The 8,752-nt window shown below is 36.4% G+C and overlaps 1 pseudogene; it reads right to left on the reverse strand.

The window, feature by feature from the left end:
• Window positions 1-8,195: 8,195 nt before the first annotated feature.
• Window positions 8,196-8,528, reverse strand: LOC113180154 (large ribosomal subunit protein eL33 pseudogene; annotated as a pseudogene).
• Window positions 8,529-8,752: the final 224 nt, after the last annotated feature.

Raw genomic sequence — 8,752 nt, forward strand, 5'->3', positions numbered from 1 at the left:
CACCAATAAGGCCAGGCCCAGTACCATGGGGAAGCTCACAGGTTGTTGAATGGATGAACCAATGTGCAAATTTGTTGTCTTTCTTCAGGATAAGAATTGCTGGCAGTGGATGCAAGGTCTTAAGTTTTTTTCTTGGACCATGATTTGTATGAAACCCAGATGGTTCTCAAAGCCCTACTTGGATTTAGTCTTTTGGTGGTACACCCTAACCAACTGAAGTGCCTCTCCACTGGCACCAAGGTAGATGTCTCTTCCTCCAGAGAGTACAAAATACCCTCTACACTAACAATAATATCTTCTGTGATTCAAATAAATTACTTTAAGTCTATGTTCTTATAGAGATTTTATAATAATATGAGCCCTTTCAGTTCTTTGTTCATTGATATATAAGATATTATTTAGCTTTTACTAGGAACAGGCACTCTTTTGGTTATTGTAGCTATAGCACCCAACAGCAGCTGCCTACTCTTATGAAGCTTCCAGTTTCCTGGGAAAGAGAGTCAATTGATAAAGAAACAAGCGTGACAAGCAGTGATGAGTGCTCGGAGAAGTAAAGAAGGACAAGAGGTAGAGAGAGACTCTGTTCAACAGAGTAGGCAGGGAAAGCCTCTCCAGGCCTAATTGCATAATTATAACTCAATAAAGAGTCATATAATAATATTACAATAATGGTACTTCTTTATGTGTTTCTAACTGGAAGCACTTAGAAAACAAAGATTTATTAACTTAGATTCTTCTTTCCCATGAAGAACCAGAAGGAGGAGGAAAAGAACAAATAATTATGAAAAAAAATGTGATATTTTATTATTTGACTTATAGTGATGAGAAAACCCAGATTTGGGGACATAAGACCTTTGCCCAAGGCACAAAATAAATAAGTGTGAATTCCCACTCCTGGAATCAGTCTGAACAGTGACCCTAATTGAGGGCCTTTTGTTTCTTTTCTCCCATTATATTTTATTCTCTCTTTCTCTCTAAGCTACTAATCTGACTCAATTATCTTGGATTAAATATTTATAAGTAGAATTTTTATACATAAACTTCTGTGCTTAAAAAGTCTCATAACCAGATACAAACCTTAAAAATATTTTAATCTTATGAGCCACCATTAGTCAGTCAATGGTATTGTTGAACATTTATAATGTATTAAACATTGATCTCACCTTGAATAAAGAAAATTAACAGAAACTATTTTCTTTTGCTTGTGCATTTGTTTTTTTTTTTAAAGAGTGAGAGAGAGAGAGAGAGAGAGAGGAATTTTTTCATGTTTTTTTAATGTTTATTTTTATTTTTTTAGTTTTCGGCGGACACAACATCTTTGTTGGTATGTGGTGCTGAGGATCGAACCCGGGCCGCACGCATGCCATGTGAGCGCGCTACCACTTGAGCCACATCCCCAGCCCCTGTTGTTTGTTTTTTATTGTTAACTGATGACCTAATGAATCAGGACTCATGAACTTGACAGTCTGTTTTATATCTGGGACAGAATCATTATAGATATTTATTTATTTTTAATAATAATGACAAATTTATTTCATGCTCTATTGTTCCTAAAACACATTCACATACATTATCTCAGTTTCCTCTTGCCATATAGCTGTGTATTTGTGAGACAGATGAAACATCTTAATAGAGGTGTGGAAATCGGGGCCCTGACTGATAGCCCAAGCTTATAGCATTGGTATGGGAAAACTCCAAGACAAGAAACTGAAGTCATAACTTTAAATACAGTGATCTTTCACTATCTTCTCTCAGTGAGAGGAGAAAAGGTGAAGAACCGGAGGTATGTTTGAGACCAGATGGGTCCATTCTCTAATATCTGCTGAGTCAAAGTCAGGGTTGACAGCATAGAAGATGTGGGTTGGACAGATCTGTGGATCTCACACTGTGCCCCTCAAAAGGGTGATGCTGTGTGAGTACCTGCCTTTGGAATCAGAACCAGTATCTTTCCTAATCTTAATATTAAGCTAAACCTTTTCTCAAAAAGGTTTCTCTAGGAACTCTCTTCTGAAACATGTCAAAATGAATGAGACAATACTAAGCAAACCTTAGTAGCTTCATTACTTAAATTATTAACCAATGTGATTAGGAAACCATCCTTTGTTTGCTATTAACTTGTATCAAACAATTGGATTTCCTGATGGCCCAATTGTTCTAGGTATGTGGCATGCAGTTCTGTATGCTGCCTGGATCCTTCCTGATGTAGGGTCCCTTCTGAACCAGAGATTCTACCATTCGAAGTCTTGGTAAAGAGAGAGTTTCCCAAATGCATTTTGAAATATGACAAAAGCTGGCTACATAGGCAGTCAAACCGTAATGGATCCCCAAAGCTTTACAACAATAATAAAAAAAAAGTTTGAAAAGACAAATAACCTAAAAATCCCCCTTGTTGTACTGTGACTGTTTTGCCAGCATCAGTATCTGTGATTTGGCATGGAATGTTTAATAAAAATGCAATTCAGGGCTTAAGAGTGCTTCAATAGCCCTGCCTAGAGGTTCTTTTCACTCAATGAAACAGCAGATAGGAACTGAAAAGATAGAGCACATAAATAAGACCAAAAAGGTTTTATGTGAATTAAGCAGTATTCAGCTTTATACATTCTTTTAATATATATAAATAGTATTCTCAGTGTGTGCTTTTCTTGCATAGCTGTTCATTAGTGGCCATGAATTGCAGTTTTTATGTTTATAGGTTGCCCTCCATCCAATTAAGTGGAAAACGGGGGATTTTCCTCCCCCATGATTAATTGCTGAGCAATAGCCTGAAGAGTCTTCAGGGCATTGAGATTGATTTTTTGTACTTTTGGGTTGTAAGAAAAACTGGTTTAAGTACAGCATAATGGCTGCAGATTGCAATGTTGCTCATTAACAGAGCTTATGCTTTTGAAATTGGTGCTTAGGATTTTCCTTCAGGGGGAATCAGGCTGTAATGTCTATGTAGTTTTTGCTACTAGACATTAGCTACCAAGGATATTAAAAGACAAGCAAAAAGTAGGCCTGTCAGTTTGTCTCAAATCATTCAGCTTCTAAGATAAGCAGAACTTCCTCAGGCATAAAAAGCGAGTTTGAATGATTCATGAAATCCTTTCTCCACATTAAAAATGAAGGAATGGGATGGAGTTTTAGCTCAGTGGAAGAGCACTTGCTTGACATGTGTGAAGCACTGGGTTCAACTCTCAGCACCACATATAAATAAACAAAATAAAGTCCATCAACAACTAAAAAGTATTTTTTAAAAAATGAAGGAATGAAGGAAATGACAAGCAAAATGATTCATTTATTCGCAGCACATAAATGAAACTTCTTTGGGAAAATATATGCTGTACACGTGTACATATATGTATGTATACATGCACACATATACCTGCATGCATATATACAGAGAATTCAAATGCTTTCTCATATATAACTATCTAGAGACTTTAAAACCAGTCTCTACATTATGTGTAATGTAGGATTTTTTTTTTTTTTGAGAAAAAGGAAAAAGGTTTATTCTTTGCTAGCAAAGGAGAAACACAGAGGACTCCTGTCCCAAAGGCTGTGATTCTGCCCATCATTAGGAACAGGGGCCTTTGACAGAGGTGATTCATTCCACATGTTCTCTGTCGAAGTTGTAATTCACTTGATAATTTAAGAGATAGTAATTTCTGAGATCTTCTGGTATCATCCCCAAAGTCTGGATTACTTTGTTCCTATTGTGAGTGTATGCTCAAGGACAAATAACTCTGCCTAGCTGGGGAGAGAAAGTTAATCCTGTTTCCTCTGAAATAGTGCAGGATTAAATTTAATGACACATTTGATTTTTTAGACAACTTGTGCTTATTTTACATTAAATATTATATTTGTATTTTTCTTTATAAATATTTCATTTGGTTTAGCATTGTCATAACAATAATATAACATGATACCTTTGATTTTTAAACAGGTAGGGACATTGCATTCATGAATTACATGGCTCCTTTCTGGGTGATTAGAGAGAGGATGTTATCTTTAGTAATGTGTCAATGTTATGATTTTAAATGTCAAAATGATAATTTGGTGATCTTTTACATTTGTGTTTTGGTTCCTACAATGCTTTAACATGTTGGGTTTTATCAAGGTCAAAAGACCAATTTATATACCTACAGATAGGTTAGTATGACTATGTTTCTATGGAGAATTAGGCACATATTTTTATCATCATTATTGTATGTAAAACTAATAGTTTATATATAGCTAATAATCTGTCTTAATTTGAGTTGCTATACAAAAATTACCATAGATTGGGTGGCTTAAACAACATTTATTTCTCACTGGTCTGGAGGCTGGGAAATCAAAGATCAAGGTGCTGGCAGATCCAGTTTTGGTGAAGGGCTACATCCTGGTTTGTAGACAACCAGCTGTCTTCTTGTATCCACATAAGACTAAGAATAGAGAGGAAGCTAGCTCTCTCCTACCTATGTCTTATTTAAAGTCTACTAGTCTTATTTAAAGTCTACTAAGGTCACAAGGACCTTACCCTCACGATCTCATCTAAACTTAATTACCTCCTAAAGTTTCCATCTCCAAAACCAGCACTATTGGAATTAGGACTTCAACTTGTGAATTTTAGAGGGATACAAATATTCAGTTCATAAAGAAACTGCTCAATTTACTTACTAGTTTATAGTTTTCCATGAAACCTTTCTCTCTCAGTCCTTACAATATAGCTTAGATCTGATATATCAAGCTATTACAAGTTAAGCATGACTAATCCCCAAACCCTAAATCTGAAATGCTCCAAAATCTGAAACTATGAGCACCAACATTACATCACAAGTGAAAAATTCCACACCTGACCTCATGTGACAAATGAGTCAAGATGCAATCATACTAAAATATTGCATAAAATTGCTTTCAGGCTATGTGCATAAGGAATGTATGAAACATAAAAGAATTTCATGTTTAGAATTGAGACACCCCCAAAAAAATATCTCCTTGTGTACATGCAAATATTCCAAAATTCAAAACAATCTGAAATCCGAAGCTCTTTTGGTCCTAAACATTTTGAATAAGGGACACTCAACTCGTATTATTATTACTCTCCTATAGATGAGGAAATGGAGGCTCTGAGAAGTTAAGAAACTTTCCTAATAACACATCTCTTATAAAAAATCAAGGTGAGATGCTAAAAGAGCTCAGAACTATGACTTCATTGTGTACTTTATTGTACTCTACTCTCCTAAAGCTCCCAAGATGACTGTCTAAGGAATCTTTTGAGAAAAATTGGCCTTCAAATTTATAATACTGAAGGCCCGAGTTCATTTAACATAATGAAGAAAAACTCATTCAGGGAGATTCTCCAAATCATCCCTATTTTGCTTAAGAAGATCAATAAAGAAATGGGTAGTCTTTATAGGCATACTGGTCTGCAAATATAATTTTATCATTTAAACCACTAATATCATTTTCAACAATATCTAAGTGGTCCTTATTAAGCATCTGTACACTTATTATTTTCCTTTATTGGATTATCTTTTTAAAAAATATTTTTTAGTTATAGTTGGACACAATATCTTAATTTGTTTATTTATTTTTATGTGATGCTGAGGATCAGACCCAGTGCTTCACACCTGAAAGGCAAGCGCTCTACCACTGAGCTACTACCCCAGCCCTTATTGAATTATCTTAATAATGCTCATATGAATCCTTTGAGGATGTTATTATTTACTGGCCCCATCTTAGAGATGAATATAAATCATTGTTTTAACTAGGCAAAAATAAAAAAGCATAGTCTCTATGGATGAATCCTCAAAGTCACAACATGCAGAGCTCTCAGCTTTAGAGGGTTAAAGAAATTTCAAGATAGCACGCAGTAAAGACTCTGAAAGAAAAGGACAGGGACTTTAAAAAAACAGTGTTTTTCTCAGAATACTATTAATAACCAGCAAAAAAGCATTTTTATAGCGAAAGAGTCACTGTCTGCAGCCTGACTCAACATACTGTCTGGATTCAATCAATCAGGACACCACTTCACTATGGAGCATTTGTGGATTTAGTTTTAAAATGCTATATTTCCTCTATTCCCTGAGGCTTCATTTCCGGGGTTGAACCCCTCCCTGTTCTGTGTTGGATAGTAAAATCAGCTTAGTGCTCACTCAGTCTCAGAGACTATTTTGCCTTCATGTTGTTATTACCACACCATTCATACAGTAATTCAAATGGGCAACTTATTTAAAAAAAATGGTAGCTAGTGGGCTAGGGGTGTAGCTCAGGGGTAGAGTACTTGCCTAGTGTGAGGTGCTGGGTTCAATCCCTAGTACCATTAAAGTTAAAATAGTAAAAATAAAATAGCAACCAGAAAACATTTAAGTAAAGATGTATTTAGTCATTCATTTACTCATTTTTTGAGTCCCTACTCTGTGCCAAGCTGCCATGCTAAAACCTTGAATTTCTAGCCTGGTGACATGAAGCCTGTTCTCATGGGGTGCATAATCTAGTCATCAAGAGAGATACCAAATAAGGAGTCAAACACATAAATATAAAGCTGAGATTGTGACGTGTGCTAAGAAGGAAAGGTGCCCAGTGCTGTAAATTGGCAAGTGGGAATTTGGCCTATTCAGGGAGGTTGGCAAAGGCTCCTCTGAGGAAAACATCCTCCAAGCCAAAAGAGGAGAGAAAGCATTATGGGAAGGGAATCAGGCAGAGGGCTTGGCAGAGGCTGTCTGGAGGGAGGAAGGGGAAGAAGACCCCATGGAGGCCAGTGTGTGCAGCTGGGAATGGCAGGGTCTGGTGGGTCAGGTGGTCTTCATTCTAAGAAGTGGAAGGCCTAAATTTGTGTTTCACAAGGCAACTATGACTGCTGTATGTAAAAAATGGGTTGAAGGATGTCAGAGTGGCCGGTGAGGTCACTGTTACTATAGTCCATGGAAGACTAATCTACTTCAGAAAATGCAATATTTAGTTATTTATTTTTTTGTATTTTGTTTAGAGACAGGGTCTCACTGAGTTACTTAGTGCCTCACTATTCCTGAGGCTGGCTTTGAACTTGTGATCATCCCGTCTCAGCCTCCTGAGCCGCTGGAATTACAGGCGAGGGCTACCGAGCCCTGCTCAAAAGATGCAAATATTAATGTATGCAGTTAGAAAGTATCTCAGAGACACATGTATGACTGCCCATATGGTGCGACCCTACTTCGTGTACAACCAGAGAAATGAAAAGTTGTGCTGCAATTTTGCACAATGAATCAAATGCATTCTGCTGTCATATATACCTAATTAAAATACATAGATTAATTAATAATTAAAATAAAAGAAAGTATCACAGATGTGTTCTCAACCCAGCTTATCATGTGCTGTTCTCTCTTTTATTTCCCTGATGTTCAGATTTTCTCCTTTAGTCCCTGATGTGCAGTATCATTTATAATGAGGCCAGCTATTAAAATAGGTTGAATGCATCAAGGGATAAAGGGATAGGCAAAAAGTTATTTATTATACTGTCATGCTGTTTGTGAGAGAAAAATGTTAAACTTTGGAGCAGTGCCATATGCAAAAACTAAGAAATATTTTTTTTCTGTCCATGCACTGTTTTATTCTGAAGTAGAATGATGCAGCATTAGGTTGACATTTTCAGCTTGCATTACACCACCAATCAAGTAATATACACTTACTTGTCCAGTCACAAATCCCAAGAATAGTCATTCCAGCCCATCAGAAGGCACTAACAAATATCATCTATTTAATTTCCACTGAAATTATTTCCAATTCTATTTTCACTCATAAGCTTCCCAATCCATAGTGAACTAGTTCAATCCATTACAAAGCTTTTTTTTTTTTTTTTTTTTGTAATGCTAGGGATGAAATAGTCTCACGCTTTTATGTACTCTTACCACTGAGCTATGTCTCCAACCCTTTTGAGAGATAATTTTATGCTTCTTTCACTTAATCTAATGATAAGCCACCTTTCCACTTTCCCCAAAGCATATTTATTTCCTCCAAAATGCCTGTCTATTAAGATACTCACATTAACCTGTTGCTTTCTAAATCTCTGTAGCTGCCCCATACTGTCCATTACATATAACCCTCCGACTTCCTTGTATTTTCAAGATGCTGGGCAACCTCCACCTTTTTAAGCATATAGCAAATCAACTGAAGACGGTTAAGTTTTTGAGTCACCAAACAGTAGCAACATCAAAAATACAAGAGCACAAATCCATCTTTATTTATTTTCCACTAGTTTAAATTCTTGAGGGGTACAGCATCACATGGATTCTGTGTCTAATGGCCTTAGTAGGAGGAAGGTTGCTTTGGAATTTGGCCCAAACCATGTCACTGTTTCCATGGACACAAGTTACCTTTCCCCAGATTACTCTAGTTTTGTTTGGTTTGCCACTAAGAGTCACAGTGTTGGTTTTTGCATGGTACACATAAACACATCTCTTGCCCAAGTAGAACTTGGTTTCTACTCTGGCATAAACACCTTCGATTTTTAGAACTGTGTGCTCCCTTTGGTTCCAGAAACCCCACTTATAGCCAGCAAAAATAGCTTTGTACCACAGCCTTCCAGACATATTTGCCTTTTAGAAGTCCTGTTCCCAGCAGGCCTCCTCAGGCTCCAAGGTGGCAGGAAGAGCTAAATGTTTTTTAATAAATGTTTAATGTACATGAATAAATGACTAATACATGTTTTAATAACAACACATTGTGCTTAATATCTCCGGCTTCTTGTACCATGTATACATTTTCTGATGTTACTGAAATAATTTTCTTGAAAAGTGACATGTTGAAGTGGTTC

This window comes from Urocitellus parryii, chromosome 3 (assembly GCF_045843805.1).
Source record: "Urocitellus parryii isolate mUroPar1 chromosome 3, mUroPar1.hap1, whole genome shotgun sequence".
In the NCBI taxonomy this organism is placed as follows: domain Eukaryota; kingdom Metazoa; phylum Chordata; class Mammalia; order Rodentia; family Sciuridae; genus Urocitellus; species Urocitellus parryii.